This window comes from Macrotis lagotis, chromosome 4, assembly GCF_037893015.1.
Source record: "Macrotis lagotis isolate mMagLag1 chromosome 4, bilby.v1.9.chrom.fasta, whole genome shotgun sequence".
Lineage (NCBI taxonomy): Eukaryota > Metazoa > Chordata > Mammalia > Peramelemorphia > Peramelidae > Macrotis > Macrotis lagotis.
Window position 1 is genome coordinate 14794440 of NC_133661.1, and position 22049 is coordinate 14816488.

Here is a 22049-nt window from a genome sequence, read left to right on the forward strand (position 1 = left end):
GAAATGTATTCAAAATGAATAGCAAGTCTTACACTTGGATTCCAAATATCAACTTCACAAGTCGAAGGTAAGGACCCCAGAGCTTAGAAGGAAGCTCTCTGCCCCAAAGTTCCCAATTTGATGGATTGTTAAGCAAACTTCAAGTCAACAGTGCCATATGACAACTCAACAAGCTGATGTCATCATGGGTTTTGGTTTGTTGCCTAATAAGTGTTGGTGAATAAAGAATGAAAAAGTAGAAATAAGAAAAGAACAAGAAGAATTCAGGAAAACCACAAAGTCAGTGTGATTCACATGTTATTTCTGGTTTTGAAAGGTGTGCTTGTGGAATGATTGCTTTGAAGGCCAAACTTATAAGTGTGACTTTTCCTTCCTTATTAGATTAGCAAAGCTCCATGTGTATACCAGTAACTCTATGTAACAACTCTAAGACTCATCACTTATTTTGTGATGGAAGTCAGAATGGGGATAATATAAAAAGAGAAGAAATGGAGCAGGAAAGAGAATAGAGATTTTAAAAAGTCAAGTAACTAAAATAGCCCAAGAAATGTTTGTTTTAAGGTGATCCACCATTGATCCTTAGAGAAGAGAAAGATCAAGAAAGGTACAATCAGAGCTAATTTAATATTGTCATGTCATTATCAATTGCAGAAAAAATACTCAATTGATTCAAGGGTTGATCTGGCCTCTTTGGACATTTGTTTTTGTTCTTGTTACATTTTTCCCTCTCTAGAGATGGTCATGAAGCAAGAGATGGTTAATGAAGTTTAGATCCTCCATAATCAAATTTTCTGAACTGTCAGGAGTGACTGAGCCTGGGGTATATGCCTGATGCCCAAGGAAATGGCCAAATAACCAGTGAAACAACCAGGAAATTCCAAATTGGTATGTCAGTCAAACAAAATTAGGTGTCAGTCTAACGGGCACTTTGTGATAAAGCAATTCTTATGGTACTTTAAAGTTTGCAAAGTCGAACCATTGCCCATATAGACACAGAAGTAGAACCCTGGTACAAATGGAGCCCTTTCTGCTCTCAAGAAGTTCACATCTGTTGTGTCCTTCTGGGATGATGCAAAGACAGGAAAAATACAATCGATAGAGTGATGTAAAAGAATTTCAGGAGGGAGAGATCAGTAGCAAAGGAAGGCAATCAGAAGATGTTTTGTACTGAATATTTTACACTTCAAAGGAGGCTGAGAGTCTGGAAGCCCCTTCCAAGCTTGGGGTACTGCCTCTGCAAAAGCCCTGAAGTTGGAGCTGGAATTTTTAAAAAATTTCTGGGTTGATTGAGATTTTCCACTGACTGTGTTAGTGTAACACTTGAATCACATTGCACTTTCACATCATAGCAAGACTATACTAAAAATGCCATCCACAAATATGTTAGAAACAATGACCAGCAGGTCATCACCTCCCCGTCCACTCTGGTCTTGCCCAAGCTGCCTCTTCCAGCCTCTGGTTCTGTCAAATGGACAACTTTCTCCCTTGATAGTAATTAATCCTTCATGTTACTGCCTTTGGGCTTTGGTGCTCTGCCTCTGACCCTTCTTTCTCCCTTTATCCAGTTTCAGCAGATAAAGTTCACCTGGCCAGTCTCAACTCTATGAAGCCTTCCTCATCAAGAGCGGCATTCTAGGTCTGTGTCTGAATTTCTAATTTCTAATTTATCCTGGTTATCCAAATCTTAGGACATTTAAGCTTAAGAATAACAATTCTTGGGGCGGCTAGGTGGCGCAGTGGATAGAGCACCAGCCCTGGAGTCAGTAGGACCTGAGTTCAAATATGGTCTCAGACACTTGATAATTACCTAGCTGTGTGGCTTTGGGCAAGCCACTTAACCCTATTTGCCTTGCAAAAAAAAAAAATTAGCAATTCTTCGAAAATGAAAGTTTACTTAATTATGTATGAATTGCCAGGAAAATAATTCATGAGATCATTTTATAATGTATTAACAGAAGTATTTATTTTTGCCCCCTCCCCTTTTTTTTTGAAGATAGGGCCTTTTATAATTCAGAGACCTTAAAGGCCATCTAAGCCAAGCCCCTCCCCATGTCAGATGGAGAACCTGGGGCTTAGGGAAATGAAGGGACTTGTATAACATCACAGTGGTAATGTCAGGGGCAGGGCTGGAACCCAGATCCTTTGACTCTGGAACCAGTGCTTCCAGTGTTCCATGCTACCTCCTATTTATGAAAGCCCCTGTGGAGACCATGATAAAATTACCCCTTAACATGCCTAATTTGTCTGATTTTTTTGTAGCCAGTTACATTTATGTGCCAGGTTAGGCGTTGCGTTCATTAAACTTCCCAATTTGAATGTATTTGGAAAGAAAGGAGTCAAATACTGGGTTTGCAGGAGCCCCAGGGTATGGTCAGCTCACCCAGGAGTGAAGAAGGCTGGGGAAGGGTGGGAGTTGGACCCCCGGGGACGAGACTGTGAGGTGGGAGAGGGAAGCAGAGCAGGAACTGACCAGAGCCCCATGACCTCTGTGGATGAGATGGGGGTCGGCTGAAGCCCAGGCCCTGCCCCCCGTGACCAGCCGCTAGGCTTCAAGGCCCAGCCAACTCCAAGGCCCGGCTTGAGTTGCTGAACTCAGCCCCGGACTCTGACATCTGTACGTGCTATGGAAGGCATGTCTGGGGTCCTCAGTCCTCGCAATAGCCATTTGAATCATTGGATCCAATTTCTGTTGAGTCCATGGTGGCCAGTCACACACTGGACACACGGCCCTACGGCCTCTTCAGACCATCCAGAGGACCATCCAGGAGGACTCTGGGAGCAGAGCCCAGCCTTGTAGGAGCTGCAATTGCGCCCATCTGGGGGTGAGAGGGGAGAGCTTGGGGTCCCTAGGAGAGGTCCCCCCACCCCATGGCTCTCTGGCTTCAGCCGGCTTGCACAAGTGAGCTCTTAGGTCCTGGGCCTCAAGGTTGGTTCCCTGGTCAGCAGTGCCCCCTCCTGGTCACACCACTCAGGACTCAAGCGTCCTGGTCAAGCCCACGAATCCCTTCTTTGGAACAGCCGTGGCTCCTCCAAAAACTGAGTGTGTGGGACCTTGGGAACCATCCAGCCTTACATTCACAGAAGTGGAAGGGACCCGAGAGACAATGTGCATCATCTTGAACCTATGGATCCCTCCCCCCAGCAGCCTACCAAGGGGTCACCACGCCTTCAGTTACTGCCAGTGCCCTCTGTCCACTGGCGGCCCAGCTGGGCTCCCAGGCGACTCTCCACTCTAGAAGTCGGACAGTTAGTCCTGCTTCTGTGCTTCCCACTGGCCCTCAGCTCAACAAGTCCCAATACCCAGGGTTGCTGTCAGGGCTTTGGACTTGGGGGCCTGCTCTCTAACGGTCCGTTCTAGGGAAGAGGCCAATTTGAAGGAAAGGGAAGGAACGTGATGTTCAGAACAGTCAAATGGCCATTCTCTTTGGAGGTCGCCACATTGATGGCTTTCTCTAGAAGTCAAGTGATCCAAAAAGAGAAAGGGCTGGTTCCATGTGAGAGCCAGTCCACAGAAGGACGCCACCTCCATGGATGTGCTTGGATTGGACGAATCCCGGGTGAACGTGGGCTAGGTTCACAAGAGGCCGAGGCCTGGTTGTGCGTGAGATGAGTCACTGAAAGGAATGTTAGGGCATAGAAAACCAATATGGATTATGAGTGTACCACAAGCTTAAACCAGGATGATTTTATCTTTTTTTGCAACAACAACAACAACAAAAAGAGTTCATAATAGAGAGAATGGTGATAGGAAGTCATCCAGCCTGTGAGGGTGATCCTGGTCAAGTCATTTACCTTCTTGGGGCTCCACGCTGCTCTCTAGATTACAAATCAAAGAACAGATGCTGGTCTTCATTGGTAGGGTTCCCTCTACCCACAGAATCATAGGTCCATTTCAGGTCTTGGTTACCCTATAATTCTAATCCTGGCTGGCTTCTCTATTAGAGTTTGAATAAATGGCTTGAATTAAATAGAAACCCTGAATGAAAAGCAACAGCTCAGTCCATAAGAACATCATTTATCCCCTGACCATCTCTAGAAACTTGATCTCTTCCTTTCCTCATTTTTTAGGCAGTGTCTCTGTATTTAGCATTCCATAAATGGATTCGAGGATTGGTGCTCTTTAGCCAGACAAGCCTCGGGCTGGTCAGGAGCCCTTGGGAGAAAAAGTGATTCCAGGAAAAGTTGTCTTCTCCACACCTTTTTTTTTTTACCCACCCAAGAGGTTGAGGAATGAAGCCATTTTAAAGAAATCTGAATATCTAATGCCAACTCTACTTGTACTCAAAGCCCATTTAGGAAAATAGTTTCATCTCTAAGAGGAGATTATTCTTGGCATTTTTCCAGACTCCATTTTTTTTTTTTTGCGTCATTGAATCAACATTAATTTTAAGATGAAAAATGTCATTTCCAAAGGTAGACTATTTGAAAAAGTACTTTATGGAAGGGAATTTCCTCAATTAGATGTGAAGTATGGTGTCTTTTCTGAATATATAAGGTAAAACTTAACCTGGAAAGGGAGTGATTCATTTTTTATGAGATCCTATAATGATAAATTTAGAACTGAGAGACATGTTAAAGATGATTTATTTTTCCCCACTCCCTTCCCCATCACCATTATATTTGTGAGGAAGCTGAGTCTCAGAGAAGCCAAGATTTGAACTTGGGTCTTTCACAATCCAGTGTCCTTTTCCATGATTCCAAGTAGCAATGCACAAAACTTCTATAGGGGGAAAAGGCTTGTTCTTTAATACTTATCTTAGAAACGGGCCATTTTAGGATAGGTTGGTGTTTATTATCAAGAAGTTGTGATTTTGATCAAACTGAAGATTTTTAAATGAATTAATTACCTTCATAAACTCAGAGATTGTTGGTACTGGTAGGATTGTCACATGTTGGATATAAGCTCTTTGAAGACAGGGACTGTTTTCTTTGTATTCCCAGGACCCATTGAAGGTACTTGATGGACATTTACAGGTTGTTTATTGATTGATTTTCCTGCACTTGAATGTACACCTTGAGGACAGGGGATGATTCATTTTTGTCTTTTAATTCCCATTACCTGTCATAGAGCCAACCCACATAACATGCTCTTAATAAATGTTGATTTGACTGAATTAGGCTGAGTGGAAACAGTCTTCATAAACTGAGATCCAGGCTAATGGGAATGTAGCCCTGACCCTGATTAAAAAAAATAAAAAATAAAAAATAATATTCTTGCATTCAAGATGCCTTCAGGATGTGTGTGGTTAGACCGCATTTCATCTGAAACAAATTCTTTGTGGGTTTTGGGCTTTGCAGGGTCAATCAGTTCTGGATGCAACAGGTTAAGAAGGGCAAGCTGCTTCCAAGGAAGGTGACCAGGATGATGAAGGCTCTGGAGGCTGTGTCTCTTGTGGATCAGCTGAAATGGGATGTTTGGCCTGGAAAGGAGACTTCAGGTGTCTGATATTAGACTGGTTCCATCTGGTTCCCAAAGGCAGAACAGGAAGAAATGGGAGGAAAATTTCAATTTAACCTTAAGGAAGAACTCTTGAAATATTTACACCATCTCAAAAAGCCAATGGACTGCCCTCGTGGGTTCTCTGTCATTAGAAAATGTCACTAACCATCACCATGCTTTGGGAAGTGCAGAAACAAGCACTGGGAACTTCACAAATATTATCTCAATCGATACATGATTATTTTCATTTTTTACAGGGGAGGAAACTATGGTAGACAAGGACTAAGTGATGAATCACACGGGAATAAATGTCTGAGACTTGCTTTGAACTTGGGTCTATGAGACCCAAGACCCAGTACTCTATCCACAATATCACATGATGAAATATTTTTATCCCTATTAAATTTAATTAATTAAATTTCATCTCATTAGATATTGTTCTAAAATTCTTAGTTCCGTTGGGGGAGTTCCTGATTATTTTTCATTATTCCATTTATCCCTTATAGGGTCATCTGTAAATCTGACTAGCTTGTGAATGCTGGCTTCTCCCCAGGCACCAATCAAAATGTCGAGTTCACAGGGTCAGAGGTGCATCTCTGTGGCACCAGGCGCCGACCCTCCAGCGAGTGGAGACCAGCCGTTCAGTGACTCACGACTCTTCCAATCACGCAGTCTGCTGGTGTAGGACGGGAGCGCCTGGTCCTGGGCTTTCCTGGCATCTCAGGATACTTTGCTACGTTCTCTTGATCAGTCAACCTCCTAACTCTGTCAAAAAAGGGAAATGAGATTGGTCAGTCTGGCTCAGGACCTTGAGCCTGGAAGGCAATAAGTGAGTGATTTCCAGGTACAGGGGATCTGAATGGCCGGCGGCTGGAGATAGAATGTTGGCTTCAGGAAACAGCTATTAGTCCAATTTGGCTGGAATGCTGTGAGCATGAAGGGGAGCAGTGTGAGCCCATGCTGGAAAGACTGGAGGAGCCGGATTGGGGAGAGCTCGAAGCGCCCGGCCTGGAAGGTGTGTGTTCTTGGAACAACAACAGAGCCGTCGGGGAGATTGGTGAGGAGGCCGGTGGCACGGTTGGGCTTGGGCCTCAGGATGATTGTTTTGGCATCTCTGGGAAGGATGAATTGGAGATGGGAGAGGATGGAGCCAGAAGGCCTCTCTTGGGGGGGGATTATTTTAGTTCAGACCAGATGGAATCAAGGCCTGCACTGAGGTTGTGGTTGTGTGAGTGGAAAAAGGGGAGCAAAATGATGTGGAGAGCGAATGTGCAAGTGTTAGCGACCGGTCAGATACCAAGGGCAAGGCAGATCTGCCAAGGGCAAGGCAGATGGGTTGATCTTGGATGAAGCAGAGAGTTGAACCCAGGTGCTCTGGTGTCCTTACCTAGGTTTTGGGGGGGGATTTCTTGAGTTTTGGTTCAGTTAGGAACCTGAGCTGGAATCAGGAAGGCCTGAATTCAGAACTAGCCTCAGACACTTGCTGGCTGTGACCCTGAGCCTAAATCTCAGTTTCCCTATTTGTAAAATGGAGAAATAGCATTGATTTACCAAGGTTGTTGGGAGGATAAAGTGTGATACCTGTGAAGTGCTTTGCAAACTTTCAAGTGTTTTATCAATACTGCTTGCTCTTTGCCCTTCATTCTGGAAGAAGACCATGGTGTCAGGGAGCTGAGGCCCTGCCAAGCATGTGAATTGGATTTGAGTGAGGGGGTGCTGTACCAGGTCTCCAGCCTCACTTTCTCCTCCAGAGCCATCTAGGTCCAGGGGTCAGATGTGCTTCAGGACCATGGAGTGCCCTGCAGGCAGCCAGAGGGAGACCTTGGTCCTTTTAAGCTAAGGTCTTTAACAGGTCTCAGTCTGAGTGAGACTATGCCTTTTCAGTAAAGTCAGGTAAGAAAGAAAAGAAGCAAATGAAGTTAAAAAAAAATCAATCAGGGTTTCTGACCTAAACAGAAACAATTGCTCTTTACATTCACTCTGAGCCAGTCTGGTCCCCAACTCTGACCAAGTAGAGCTTGGCCAGGGACCTGTTGTTGGCCAGTCTATGCAAACCAGAGATCCGATTCTAGTAAAGCCCAAGATGCCAGGTTTGCTGTTGCTGTTTCTATGAATGCAGGGGGTGATAGGACATAGGAGGTGTCACTAAAACACTGCCTCTGGCATCCATACCTTTAAGAGATTCCACTCTCTTCTTCCCCCTGCTCCCCCATCCTGGACTCATAATCCTGAAGGAGACTGGAAAAGAAAGAAAGAATGAGAGGAAGGGAGAGAGGAAGGAAAGAGAAGAATGGAAGGGAGGAAAGAAAAAAAAGAAAAGCTGAATTTATTCATCTGTTAGAGATACAGAAAGAAAAGTGAGGAATCAGAGTGGCTGGAGCTGGAAGTTGCACCAGGAAGAGTCCCTCCCAAATCCTTTTCCATATAAAGAGGGAACTGAGGAATTCACCTCATCATTTTCCACTGGCTGACTCCTGGAATTGGGGGTCTCCAGAAACCCATTATTCTACAAGGTGCCTTCAGCTTTGTAGGTCACACCTACTCAGGCCATTTCCCACCCTGCTCCAGGATAACATCCTGCCCCTCCCTCAAGTACTTTCCTTCTCTCTGCCCCCTCCACCCTCTCCTCTTTTTCAGCTTTTCTTACTGTGTGGTCACCCATAAAATTGTAAGCTCCTTGAGAGTAGGGACTTCTTATTTTGTATTGCTAGTGCTTGGCATCGTGCCAATGCAGTTGGTGCTTCATAAATACTCATTAACTATTGCCATTTTAATAAAGTAGACAGCATGGCTAGTTGTCAGCCGGTCAGAGTTTGTGAGTTTAACGTTATACAAAACCCAGTCCATCTCTGATATTGGTCCATTTGGAGGGGCTGGGGCCTTTGGTGGGAGGGATCATCTTGTCTTTTCTGGCTCTTTCGGAGCTATCATCTTGAAGGAGGCAGCAGAAGGAGATGTCAGGATCTGGAGGCATAAATGCTACTTCCTCTGAAGATGACAAGCCAGAGACTGGTCTGGAAGGACTCATGGTTATGGATGCAGGGCTATGGCCATTCCCAGTCATGGACTCTGGAAGGACCTGGCAAGATATGCAGGTCTGCCTCATTACAAATTAATGTGATTCGGCCTTGGAATGGGACTTCTGAAGAGTCACGTTAGTAGAAATGGAATGCCTAGAACAAAAATGATTACAGTGCTGTCTCCACAGACATCTTCAGGGAAGGTAAATGACTGGCACCAAGGAAGAATTCCTGGAAACTCCAAATGCCACTTATTTATTGACCGAGATTCCTGGATGTCCATCCATCTACAGCTGCCACCTCAACCCTCAGCACCAGCTGTAGAACCTGATACCACTTAGCCTCAGGGACTGTGTTTCAATAATTGCAGGGCGCTGGGGGTCGGGGCCCCCAAGCTGCTGGTTCTTCCATACTGTGGTGAACAAACTCCTACTTCCCTTGTTGTTGAGATTCAAAGTCTACATCTACCAAAGCAGAAGTCCTGATCCCTGCTACCTGGCCCAGGCCTCTCACCCCTCCAGCCCCTTCCCCTCTACAGTCTATACCACCCTGTGCTGTCCTGACCCCCCCCCCCCCCCCCCCGCCTCAGTGGTTAACAGACTCCTCTTTATTCTGAGTCTCGACATCACTTCTCTTCAGGAGCAGTGTGGGGTCCCTCTCCAGGCCTGGATACTCATTCTCTAATGATTCTACATCCTGGGGCAGGAGGAGAAACAGATCTACTTGCTATTCCTTTCTGTCCTGCCCAAGCCGCCTCTGATATTTGACTCAGGCCCCTTCTTTTCCTCCGAGGGGGCCCTCCACCTAGCTGTCGTACTTGGCCCAGTCTCTTGGCTTCCTTTTTCAAGTGGTTTAGGATGTGGGTTTGAGTCTTCCTCTGAACCCCAACTCTGTTCCTTTGGTTTTGGTGACTATACCCATACATACACATAGACACACATGTATATTTGCATGTTTGCACCCCCCCCCCAATCTAATAATATTTCTTCCATACTCAGGAACTCTGATACGCCTCCCTCTTGGGACAACACACCAGCCTTCCATCCCTCCCTCTCGCTCCCTCTCTCTGACCCAACTTTATGACTTTGGCCATGTTATCCAGCCTCCCTGGGTCCCGGGTTCCTGACTGATCAAACAAGAGAGTTGGACGAGATGCCCTCCTGGGCCTGACTCTAGGTCCATTGTATCCTGATTCCCCTAAATGAAATCAGTAAGTATTAATTAAGCACCTGTTGTATATCAGGCTCTGTGCCAAACTCTACACCCCCCCCCCATTTCTAGGAGGCTGCCCACACCATCATCTTCATCCTCCCCCTCCTCCTACCTCTACTTCCTCCTCCTCCTCTCTCTCTTTCTCTCTCTCTCTTACACACACACACACACACACACACACAAACTGTTTCCTACAGACATTCTCAGGGATTTTTAATCTGTTAATGAACAACAACAAAAGTGTCATTCCTTAAAATGATTATCTTGTATCTAAATCAATCAATCAATGAACGCACATTCATTAAGTGCTTCTATATTATAGCGGCTACAAAGACAAGTGTGAAATATTCTTTTTTTTTTTTTTAAGGAGCTTCCCTTCTCCCAGGACAAGTACTGTCTCTCTAGATTAGTGAATACTCCAGGCTGACTGAATCTCCCCCTTGGGGGGCTGGGGAAGAGGTTTCTTTTTAATATTATTGGCTGGAGCCTCACGTGTTTTCTCCAGTGTTGGTGAATATTGATTAGACTCCACCTGGCGTGATCTGACCAATGGGTGGGGGGGGGGGGTCAGGACTGACATTAAATGAGATGGGGACAAATTAAACAAATTGGGATAGTGAGAAACCAAAAACCAAATTTGGGTGGGACTGGGCCATTAAGGGGGAAACAGAGGATAGATGAGTTGGGCCATCATAATTTGTTTCAAATATTTGAAAAATTATTATGTAGAATAGAGATTTCAGATATTTTGTGTAACTTCATCGGGTAGAATAAGGTAGCTTATGGCTACTTCTGCTTCCAAGGAAGGAAGATGTAGGTTTGTTATAGTGAGGAACTTTAACAATTAGCACTATCACTAGACATGTTTAAGAAGATTATTATCCCTCAGAGATGTTGAATCAGGTAAATGACTTCTCTTGTCTCCAACTCCAAGATTTGATATTTCCTTCAATTAAAAATTTCCTAATTTAAATAAATGTCCCAAAGTTATATTTTCTTGTTAATATTGTTTATTTTTCAGAGGCATTCTTTTATCATTTCATCTAAGTTCTAGAGGAAAATTTTTCCTTTTATTGAAATAAAGACACTCAGAATGCCCCTGCTCTATTTCAATTCCCAGGATTATGAATATTCATTCCAGTGAGCATTTAACTAAAAAGAATTCAAGATGAAAGCCAAACTGTGATTCCCCTAAGGCATTGCTCAATTTGTCATTTTAGAAATTCCTATTCATTTACGCTCACTGTTGGGGCATCATTTAAATTATCTCCATATATATATATATATATATATATATATATATATATGTATAAATGTATATATATCTTAGTTTGTAATTCCCCTTGAGCTGTGAGACTTCTCTCTTGCCACTATGAGGTCTGCTCTGGTGCCCACATTATATTCAAAGGGCCAGAAGAAAACCCCCAGCCTTTATGAAGACTTTTGAGAATGCAGATAATTGCCTAGAATGAGAAGGTGGGATGGTCAACTGTCTGTAAACAGTACAAGGAGTTTCCTCAGTGAGACTCTGGATCCCTTAAAGTGTTGAAGAATCTCACTTCCTGGGAAAGTTCTCCATGGGACAAACAGTGAATAGCATCAGTAAGTTGGCATCCACATAGAGTCTTCCCAGCATAGCAATTATTACCCATGGCCTAGGGTAGGAAGACCTGGCTTCCAATCCCACTTCTGACACATGATCTGTGCGACCAACAGCAATTGATTTAACCTCTCTCCTTGTCTGGAAAAGGAACAAAAATACTCATTTTTCAATCTCATTTTCCTAATCTTTATGCTTATCTTCATTCTTATCCTGCTTATTTCACTCTTCCTCATCCTTCTCCTTCTCCTTCTCAGATTTTGACTCAGTAAGGAAGGATTTCCATACAGTTAGGATTATTTGAAAATGGAGGATTCAGACAAACTTGTTAAGGATGGTGTCAAGGAGATTCTCTCAACTAAATGTCAAACAAGATGTTCCCTGATGTCTTCTCCACTTATGATCCAGTAATTGTCTTTATCCTCTTCAAACACAAATCATGTGCCTACTTAGGGGTATGATGCCATGCTAGGTTCTGAGGTTGACACAACAGTATACCATCTTTTACCTTGAGGAACATATGGTAACAGCCACCAGGAAAGAATGCTGCATTAGCTCCTTGAAAGGTTCTATTCCTTTCCTGAAAGAGGGCTAATCAAAGAACTTAAGCAAAGTTCTGACCACTCTGTGGGCTTCCAGGTCATTCATTGGCATTTATGGAACTTGGAGTTTCCTGACAAGGAAACTTTCTGCAAGTATACAAAAATGCCACAGTCACTGCCTTCATTTCATGGCTAGCTGGCATTGTTTGATTGATGTCACTGCTACTGTGGCTCCCATTTATGGTCTCTTGGTTCTGGCTATAGCTCAGAAGAGGGTAGCCAGTTGTGCCCATGCCATTTCTAAAGCTTTGAAGGCAAAACTTTTAATGGTTTGGCAATTACAGTTTATGCCACTATTTTGGCTCCCATTACACATTTACTGTTAAATTGGGTGGATGGTGGTGGTGGTGGAGGGGTTCCTTTGCCTCGCCCTGGACATTTTAATCTGTGTAATTCATTTTTTTGGGGGGGGAAGATTTGCCTCAGGTTTTTCTCCAGTTTCAGAATTTCCTAGTTCCAAGTAGCTTCCCAAATCAGTTCTCTCTTGCAACAGTGAGGAAAGCCGGTGAGTGTTTAATAGTTACCATTTGAAGTGGTGAGTCAACTGTCCAAATGGTGAGATTTGGAAAGAATGTTCCAAGGGACTCATGTTTTCCAGAGTTGCTTCACCCAGGGTTTGGGTTTTAAATGTGACCCATGTCACCCTCAAGCAACAAAGACCCACATAAATTTCCATACTAGTTAATTCTATAATGATGTCCAGGAAGTCCACCAGATGAAAAGAGTTGATGTCATATTCTTCCCTTCCCCCAATCTTTCTCAAGCAAACCCTCTATAGATTTGCAGTGCACAGAAAAGGAAGATGAAGAAAAATAATAGCATAATGTTTTCATGTATTAACTTGGACCCTGATGTGGTGACCTGCTCTATTGATGGACTTGGTTAGTGTCAATAAATCCTCAAATGGATTTCCTTCAGAGGTAGAGATTGCTTGTTTATCCAAGCTTTATGATAGAATGTTTAACCAGTATGATGGTGACCATCCTCTCTTGGTACTAGAGGAATATTTATCACCTGTCTTTTATCAGTCTTGCCATCAGACTTCTAGTCCTCATCTTCTTGATGATGCCTTCTATCAATAAAATGTTGCTTCTTGTTCATCCTCATCCAAACTCTTCCATTGCTTCCTATGTGAGTCTCATTTTTAATCCTTTGTAGAGTGTTCTTCAAAATACCATAGATGGGTTTTTGGTTTCATGGGAAACTTGGGGTCAGTAAAAGAACTTTGCTGTTTCCCAAAAAACAATCCAACCTGTTTCCCCCCTCTTGTTCTAACTCATTATTGATCTAATATGATCTGTCCCAGATACACATATAGTTGGACAAGCTCTATAGGGTATTCCAAAGAAATACATATTGAAATGTAGACAATAGACATTCTTCATCTATTTGTCTTTTCAGTGTATATAGGCAGGACAAATTCCTTTGAGTGATTACGCATTTTTTTCTCAGATGCTTTGCAGTATTATGGGGCTTGATACAATTAACAGTGTCTCCCACAAAGAGACTCATCTGGATGACTTTGCCATCTGTGAGTCCTTTTGCTGATCTTCTCCATCAGAAGGGGAAGGGCACTTTTAGTAGAGATCCTTGGGGTTAGGGACTGTTTGGCTTCTCTTTGCTCCCCTTGCCTAGTCCAGTGCCTAGTAGATATTATTAGGGTCATTATGATAATATTTCTATTATCATCTCTTCTAAAGATTCTCAAATGACTGGTGTATGGTTGAGAGACACTTTGTTATTACCTGAAGTAATTGGTAGTTTAAAAAAAGGGAATAAATTTTGATCATCTCTTCAATCAGTCAGCCCACAAGGATAAGTTAGGCATCTACTATGCCCCTAGTCCCTATGTCTCATTGTTAGACATTAAGACAAATTAGAGATATTTTCATGAATACACATGAATGCTCAGGATCTTAAGCCTCCAGAGATCAAACCTGGTATACTTTGTATAGATCTTTTAGCCCAGAAGTGGAGATAGGAGACCATCATTAATATGCCAATAAATATATGTTTTTGAAGGGTTAGGGTTAGTCTTAACCTCTCTCCTGACTTTGAATCTCTTGTTTCCAAGCGCCAATTAAATGGGCTGAGGGCACCCTAGATTTAGCATGACTAAACCTGTATTCATCGCCTTTTTTCTATACCTACCATTCTTTCTCCCTTCCCTTGCCAAAGGCACCTCCATCCTCCCAGTCATCCATTCTCATGGACTCAGCACCATGATCAATTCTTCACCATTTCTCACTCCACCCCCCCCCCAACAGAGAACACGTTGCCCAGCTCTGTAACTTAATGCTGTCTTTTTTTATCTCTTATGGCCACCTCCTTTTCTCTTCTGATGTTGCTCCCACCTTGGTGCAAGTCCTTATCACTTCATGCCTGAATCATCGCAGTGGTTTACCATGACTCTCTTGCTTAAGTCATTCCTCCCTCCAGAACCACCCCCCCCCCCCTTCTCAGGTACCAAGGGATCTTCTTAGATGCAAGTTAAGTTATGGCATCTCCATCTCCAGTGAGCTTTGGTGACTTCAGGTCCTGTCCATGCTCTCCCAGGCTCTTACATTATTTCCCTTCCCCTTCCCCCAATATTCTAGGATGTGATGACACTGCTTCCTTGCTGTTCTTTGCACGTGACCCTCAACCTCCCAACTCTGTGGATGGTCACTGGCTGTCTTCCATGCCTAGGATGAATCACTTCCCCCTGTTTATTTTGTACACATCTTGTCCATAGCTGTTGCATGTTACCTCCCCCAATGCTAGATCCTTGGGGTTGGGGACTAGTTTGGCTTCTCTTGGGTCCCCTTGCCTAGTCCAGTGCCTAGCAAGAAGTTTTTGTCTATCTTACTTGACAGCTTACATGGGGAACTGAGATTGTGTTAGAGATACCTTCTATGGGATTTGTCCTCCCTTACTATAAGAGATTGGGGGCTTCTGAGGGCAGGAACTATTTTGTTTTTGTCTTTATACATCAACAACTGGTGAATCATCTGGTAAACACATAGTATTATTTAATAAATATTTATTGAATAATTGACTGAACACTTTCAGGCATTTATAATCTCACTGTCAGGGGTCCTTCCCATCATAAGTTAATATCATAATCCATCTATGCTAATCCTATTGAGAACAGCTTTCAATATTATTTTCCCCAAAAGAACATGCTCTTCTGATTTCATTAATAATAATGTTTTCCTTTCATTTCTAAAGAAGACCTAGACTTCAGGAAGGTGATGCCATGACAAGCCCATGAATTGGATTTGAGCGTGGGGGGCTGTGCTAAGTCAGCTTCGTTTTCTCCTCTGGGGACAACTGGGTCCAGTGGCCAGATAGGAATCAGGTTGACTCGAGATGGCCCTGGATGTGAGGCAGTCAGGGTTAAATGACTTGCCCAAGGTCTCTCAGCTAGGAGGTATCTGAGGTTAGATTTGAACTCAGGTCCTTCTGACCTCAGGGCCAGTGCTCTATCCACTGCAGCATCTAGCTACCCTCTGGTCTCATTAATATTTAATAAGACACCTTGGTAGCCTTCATACTGTCTTTCTTCTACCTTTTATGCTTGCTATAGGACCCAACTCCTTTCCAGTCATCCATGAGCTTATATCAACTTTGGCACTATTTCTTACCCTCAAGTTGTCATTGAACTTTGTCATAGTCTTCCTCTATTGATCATTTTGCTTTATATGACTCTTTGGTCACCTGTCACAATGAGGTGGCTTCACTCACCTTGGGAATATCAATCTAAACTGATAATGTGCAGGGACCATAGCCTAAATCTTCCCTCTTCCTCCAGTATGAAAAAGTTTCCCAACCAGGTGGGAGAATGGAAGGGTTGACTTTACATCATAAGCTGTGGGGTTGTCCTCTTAGATGTGGATTAGATTGAGGGAGGCTTCTCTCTCCTCTTTTGATGGGATCAGGCTGCTGCCTTCTTCACTGAAATTTCCACTGTTCCCAGGCAAGGAGCTGAGGCATGCCTTTGGATCCCATCAGAATATACACAATTAAGAAGCCATGGCCTGAGGAAGCTAGAAGTCATAGGCTTGGCTCATTCCATGTTTGTTGGAATCTTTGCTCTTGACCTTGCTTTCCATCCCATCCTTCTGGCTGCCAGAGAGGAGGCACCTCCTGGGGCTGCTGTCAACTCTTTGCTGTCCCTTTCCTTTGGCGATGGAGTAACAGTAACCTCTCCTCAGATTCCTTCTCTTCTCCTTCCCTTTCCTTAAGGGTGAAGAGAACGTTAGATATGACACCACTCTTCTCATGCTTGGCTCCTGTTTCCTCTGCTCTTCTTCTCTGCTGGGACAATGGAGTCTCATATCCAGGTTTGTCTAAACCTTGGAGGTTTAATACTATATACCATTTGCTTTCTAGGCATAATTGTACATCTTTTCTACTTAAAATATCTATTCCTGCCTTTTGTTTGAACATGATACTTATTTCCCAAAAAAATCTCCCCCCCTCCACTTTGTCCAGCAAGCCTTCCCTTGGAACAAAAACAAAGAATCAAAAACCCAAACAGTTCAGCAGAACTTCTCAGAGTGTTGACAGGGACTGGCAGCCTGCCTATTTCCACATCTTTTCTCCCAGGCCAAGTGTGATCATTATAATCACAAAATCTCTACTTCATGTTTTTTTTTCCCCTTTCCATGTTTTGTGTGTTGCTGTAGTAATTGCCTTCTTCATTGTCCATTCTTTCAGAGAACTGCCAACTTTCCATCCTGGAGAGTGCTAAGATGATTCCATAGACTTCCTGAGCCCCCTTCAGAACATTTTTTCCTCTCCAGATGTGAGGCTCAGTTTCTCGGTGTCCTATGTCCCCCACCAGATCTGTGGGTGCTGCAGGCTCCATTTTATTGAATGTTGCTTAGTGGTGAGTCTGCTGAGACCAGCGTGTCCTATGGTTTACAGCTGCATGGTGTGGCCCTAGGAGGGTATTGATGTTGAGGGAAAGGGATAGAAGGGAAAGAACAGAATCACCATTTATTAAGCTCCTATCATGCCCCAACCCTGTGATAAACACTTTACAAATATTCTCATTTCCTGTTCACAAGAACTCTTGAGAGGAAGGTACTATTATTATTGCTTTACAGTTGAAGAACCCAAGGCAGATGGATGATAAGTGACTTGTCCAGGGCCACACATAACAAAAGGGATCAGAGCCATATTTGAAGTTGGATCTGGTAAGTTATCCACTGTGCCACCTAGTTTCCAGAAAAGGGAAAAGCATGTATATGGAAATAAATGTGATATATAAAACAAAAAAGGTATTAAGAAAAATTTAAAAAAATAATGGACAAGTAATAAGACCCAGGAACCCCACCCCCTCCACCAAAGCATACCTTACACATTTAAGGGAATTAGGGGAAGGGAGGAAAAAATGAAGACTAAAGTATAGATTCTAAAATTTTATTATAAAACTCAAATTGCAAAAAATAAGTAAGTAAATAAATAAATACAATTTGAAATAGAACAAAAAAACTAGATGACCAGGTCAATGGAAGAGAATAGAACATTGAGGATTAGAATTAAGCATATACAAGACGTAGGCATGTAATGACCAAGATCATAAAACACTGGGGAAGGGATTCATTATTCAATAAAAATTCATTGTTTAATTAAAAAGGAAAAATGTAGAGAATTATGAAGAAAATCAAGATTAGATTCATATTTCATTAAAAAATGGTTCTTGCGCATTCTCCCTTTACTCAGCATGGAAAGTGCCGTCCTATTTTTCCAATTGAGAGATCACATCTGTTTTGGAAATTGTGAAGTTCCAGGCTGACCAGAATCCTACACCCCCCCCCCATCCCCCTGCCCCAAGCCTTACATTCTTGTACAGATCCTTCTGAAAAGAGTTCAGTGTCCCCACTCCTCTTGGATGAAGTCAGAATCCACATCCTTCAGTGGGATTAGGTCTTCTCAGGATGTCAGAATCCTAGGGACCATTTTCCATTTTTGGAGATCAGAGTCCTCATAAAACAGACTTGAACTCGCCAGGAATGAGGTTATGGAAGGTCCTTGCTGCTTGTCGGAGGAGAGAGGGCTAACAGCATCCTCTCCTGGTGGAGTGGACACTCCTATCTCCTTCCTGCCTGGCTGCAGGGCCAGTCAGTCTGGGGCTCCACTACGTCCTTGTGAGCAGGTTCTTCTATCACTGAGAGGCAGCAGATGTCTGGAGATTGAGGATGGCTTCTCACCAGCTGTAGGGGAGAGAGCCTTCAGGAACATAGCTCTAGGAGGGCATGACAAAGAAAAAGTCCCTGAGAAGCAGCCCTGCTGACTTGGCAGTGGCTTCCAGAAGGGATCCCAGTGTCTCTTGGGAGCTTCTCAGCCATATGCAGGAGGAGAACTCTCTGAGGTTGACCAGGAGGCTTCAAGAGCTCTCTCCTGCCTCCTAGGCTACAGCTGGACATTTGAAGCTTCACCAGCATGGCCATGATGGATCTTTCCAGGTGGATGGTGCATTTCCTTGCTTCACATACCTTGCAGTCACATACCTGACCTCCTGGCCATTCTCTGTACGGGAAATCTCATCTTCCTTTTCCAAGCCCTTTCCCCAGGCTGCCCTCATTTCTGTAGTGGTTCCCCCACCTCCTCCTCTTCTTGGAATCACTCAGTCCTTTCAAGACTGCCGAGAGCCTCCAACTCCCAATTCCCCCATTCCCTCTGAGATGAGTTTGTGTATATTTTTTATTTATCTCCAACCATGTTGTTTAGCCACAATAGACCAAGAGATCTCTGAGGTAGAAATGATTTAACTTTTGCCTCTGAAGCTCTACAACCTGACATAGCAGGTACTTAATAAATGCTCATTGAATTTTAATGAACAGACCAAAAAGAGAGAAGGACCAAACATTTATCCTTCTCCTATATATGCCAGGGCCGTATATTGGCATTATCTCATTTGATCCCTCTGAGTAGGTAGTTATGAACTCCATTTCACAGTTGAGGAAACTGAGTCAGACAGGTTTACATGACCTTCCCAGGGCCACAGAACCAGTGTTTGGGCTGGATTTGATTTTTAGTCTTTCTGACTCCAGCCTCATGTTCTCTTTCCATTATTCTACATTAGTGAGAAACAAAGAAGATCACATAGAAGAAAAGCAAACAAATTGTGGATACGCTTGATGCTGTTTTATCTGAACGTAATTCAAAGGGGAGGCAAGAATCAGGCTGGCGGAACAGAATAAAGGTAATTTGGGAACAAGAAGTTGGACAATATGGCAGATGGGGAAATTATTGAGGAGTGGGCAGAGTGACAGGCTTGGAGTCAGACTTAGCTAGCATCTTACAGCTACCAGTTGTGTGGTGCGCAGCAAGAACCAGGCTCTCTGAGCCTTGCTTATCTCATCTGTAAATGGAGGATGTTCCTGAGTCTTGTAGAAAGAATGTCCCCCATGCAGCTGGCATAAGGCTCAGATGTTATAATCTTCTCAAATGCTTGGAGAACTTTACCATGCTGTCTAAATATTGGCTCTCATTCTCTCATGATAGGATAAGAAAGGTGGAGGGTTCTGAGTTTCCAGCCAATCTACCCTCCTCACTTGACAGCTGAGGAAATGGAGGTTCAGAGAATCTACTCAAAATCAGAGGGATGGAGCCACGTCTGCTGACGCTAAATCCTCTGTCCTCTCTATGATTCCCCACTGCCTCCAGGCTTGCAGTAGATAATCAGGACCATGGGGGGGGGGGGGAGGAAAAAACGTGAACATCCAAAAAGTGAGTAAAGAACATTTTGTCCTTAAACCCAGCTGTTGTCACAGAACATCCAGGATTTTTTTTATTCTCTCTCTGTCTGCCTCTTATCTTCTGTCTCCATCTCTGTCTATTTCTGTCTGATTCTCTCTCTCTCTCTCTCTCTCTCTCTCTCTCTCTCTCTCTGTCTCTGTCTCTACTCTGTCTCTGTCTCTTCTCTTTGTCTATCCCTAGCTCCCTTTATGTCTTTCTCTCTGTCTCTGTCTCTCTTCTCTGTCTCTCTCTCTGTCTCTGTCTTTCTGTCTCTGTCTCCTCTCTCTGTCTCTCTCCATCTGTCTGTCTGTCTCTCTCCTTGTTTCTATCTCTCTGTCAGTCTGTCTCTCTATCTCTCTGTCTCTTTCTATCTCTGTCTCTTTCTCTCTCTGAAGGTCTGTCTGTCTCTTCTGTCTCTCTCTGTCTCTCTGTCTCTCTGTCTCTGTCTGTCTGTCTCTGTCTCTGTCTCTTGACTATTTTGTGTACTTTATCTCTGTGGATAACAGGAAGAAAAGAAAGGCAGTAGAAATCACACCACTCAGTTTTATATACATCTTAGCACTCCATTGCAGGGAAGGTACCTGAAAGTGTGAATAATTATGGTTATCTCTGTGTTTCATTCATGAAAACTTCTCTCTTCCCTCTCACTACTTTGGTAACTTTCAAATAGACAATAGCTCAAAAATAGATTAAAACAATAGAGACTAAAATCAAAGCAACATTATCAGACACAAAGCTTGAAATTTGCTGTGAAACATACCCATGATTGAAAATTCTCAATATCCAGGGACTCTCCTCTTCTGTTGTAAGGCCAAGGTCTCTGTCTCTCAAGGTCTCAAGGTCTCTTGGGTCAAAGTATAAACAGTTTGAAATCATGCTCCTCACTTTAGTGGTTTGTGATTCCATTCAATTCCCTCTGTCTTCTGGACACTGTGCTAGCTTTCAGGGATACACAGTGCCTGCCCTCAAGGATCTTATGTTCTACGGCATGTTCACAAATACACAGATAAATCATGGCAAAACTTATGTGGATTAATTAGGGGGTAAGACCTGCTAATGGCCAGGGGAATCAGGGAAGACCTGGGCAGGAGGTAACACCTGAGCTGAACCTGGAGTGGAGATTGGGGGTCTGGTGCAAGAGGCGTGAAAGATAAAGAAGATGGACAGCATTATAGGGGTAAAAGAAAGTATTCTTGGTTGGAAGATAGAGTGAGGGAAGAGGGGGGAGCGGGGGGAGAGAAGAGAGGGAGACAGAGAGACAGAGAGACAGAGAGTGGTTGATTGAAAGTAGAGTGTGGGGGGCGGCTAGGTGGGCAGTGGATAAAGCACCAGCCCTGGAGTCAGGAGGACCTGGGTTCAAATCCGGCCTCAGACACTTAATGATTACCTAGCTGTGTGGCCTTGGGCAAGCCACTTAACCCTGTTTGCCTTGCAAAAACCTAAAAAAAAAGTAGAAAGTGTGTGTGTGTGTGTGTGTGTGTGTGTGTGTGTAGGTATGCATATGTATAGGTAATATGAAGTCAGCTTCCAAAGATGGATGAGAGCCAAGCAGCAGTGCCCCATTTTACAGATGAAGAGACCAAGGCTCCAGGAAATGGCATGACTGGAGCTCCTAACACCATTCCTAAGCTCTAAGTTAATACAGATAGTTTTCAGTTACAATTTATCATAAGAAAATTACTTTTCTTAGCACTTCTTGCTCTAAGCATGTGGTTTTCATTTAGAGATCGAACCACAAGAAAAAAACCACGTGTTTATAGCCTTGAAACACCAAAAGGAAAATTCAGTCTCTTTGTGCTTTAAAGAATGAGAAGGCCATTAACAACGTATCCAGACTTTTCTTGGTTATCAACTTGAATTCCCATTTTGCTATTAATGATTGCTTTGCCAGCAATTCAAGATGCAGACATTATGGTGAACAACTATAGTTTTGAATTTTCACTTGGGGAAAGAGAAATCTTTAGAAACTTGATATGATGCTCAACATCAGCCCCAAAAGAACAGTTTAATATCTCCATGGAGGGATGATTCTAATAGAATGTAATCTCCTTGAGACCAGGCGATCTTTCACCAGAACTGCAGGGCTGCTCCACATGGTGAGCAGGTAATGTGGGTAATGTGATGACAATGACATTACCCCTCTCCCTCTCCCTCTCTCTCTGTCTCTCTCTCTCTTCTCTCCCCCCCTCCCCCCTCTTCCCTCACTCTATCTTCCAACCAAGAATACTTTCTTTTACCCCTATAATTGGATTTGAGTGAGGGGGTGCTGTGCTAAGCCCCCAACCTCACTTTCTCTTCCAGAGCCATCTGGGTCCAGTGGCCAGATATGAAACAAGGCAACTGAGATGGCCCTGGATGTGAGGCTGTCAAGGTTAAGAGACTTGCCCAAGGTCACACAACTAGCATCAAGTATCTGAGGCTGGATTCAAATTCCTGTCCTCCAG

General features: G+C 43.5%; 1 long non-coding RNA gene across 4 annotated transcripts in view; it reads left to right on the forward strand.

Moving 5' to 3' along the window:
• LOC141522974 (uncharacterized) overlaps nt 1-19563 on the forward strand; it is a 118897-nt gene extending 99334 nt beyond the window's left edge. For all 4 annotated transcript variants that reach the window (XR_012478276.1, XR_012478277.1, XR_012478278.1 and 1 more), the window contains 9 exons: nt 734-885; nt 1566-1636; nt 5947-6455; nt 9459-9670; nt 16102-16199; nt 16576-16747; nt 16968-17057; nt 18950-19069; nt 19372-19563. This is a non-coding gene — a long non-coding RNA (uncharacterized LOC141522974). The remainder of the gene's footprint in view (nt 1-733; nt 886-1565; nt 1637-5946; nt 6456-9458; nt 9671-16101; nt 16200-16575; nt 16748-16967; nt 17058-18949; nt 19070-19371) is intronic.
• The last annotated feature ends 2486 nt before the right edge of the window (nt 19564-22049 follow it).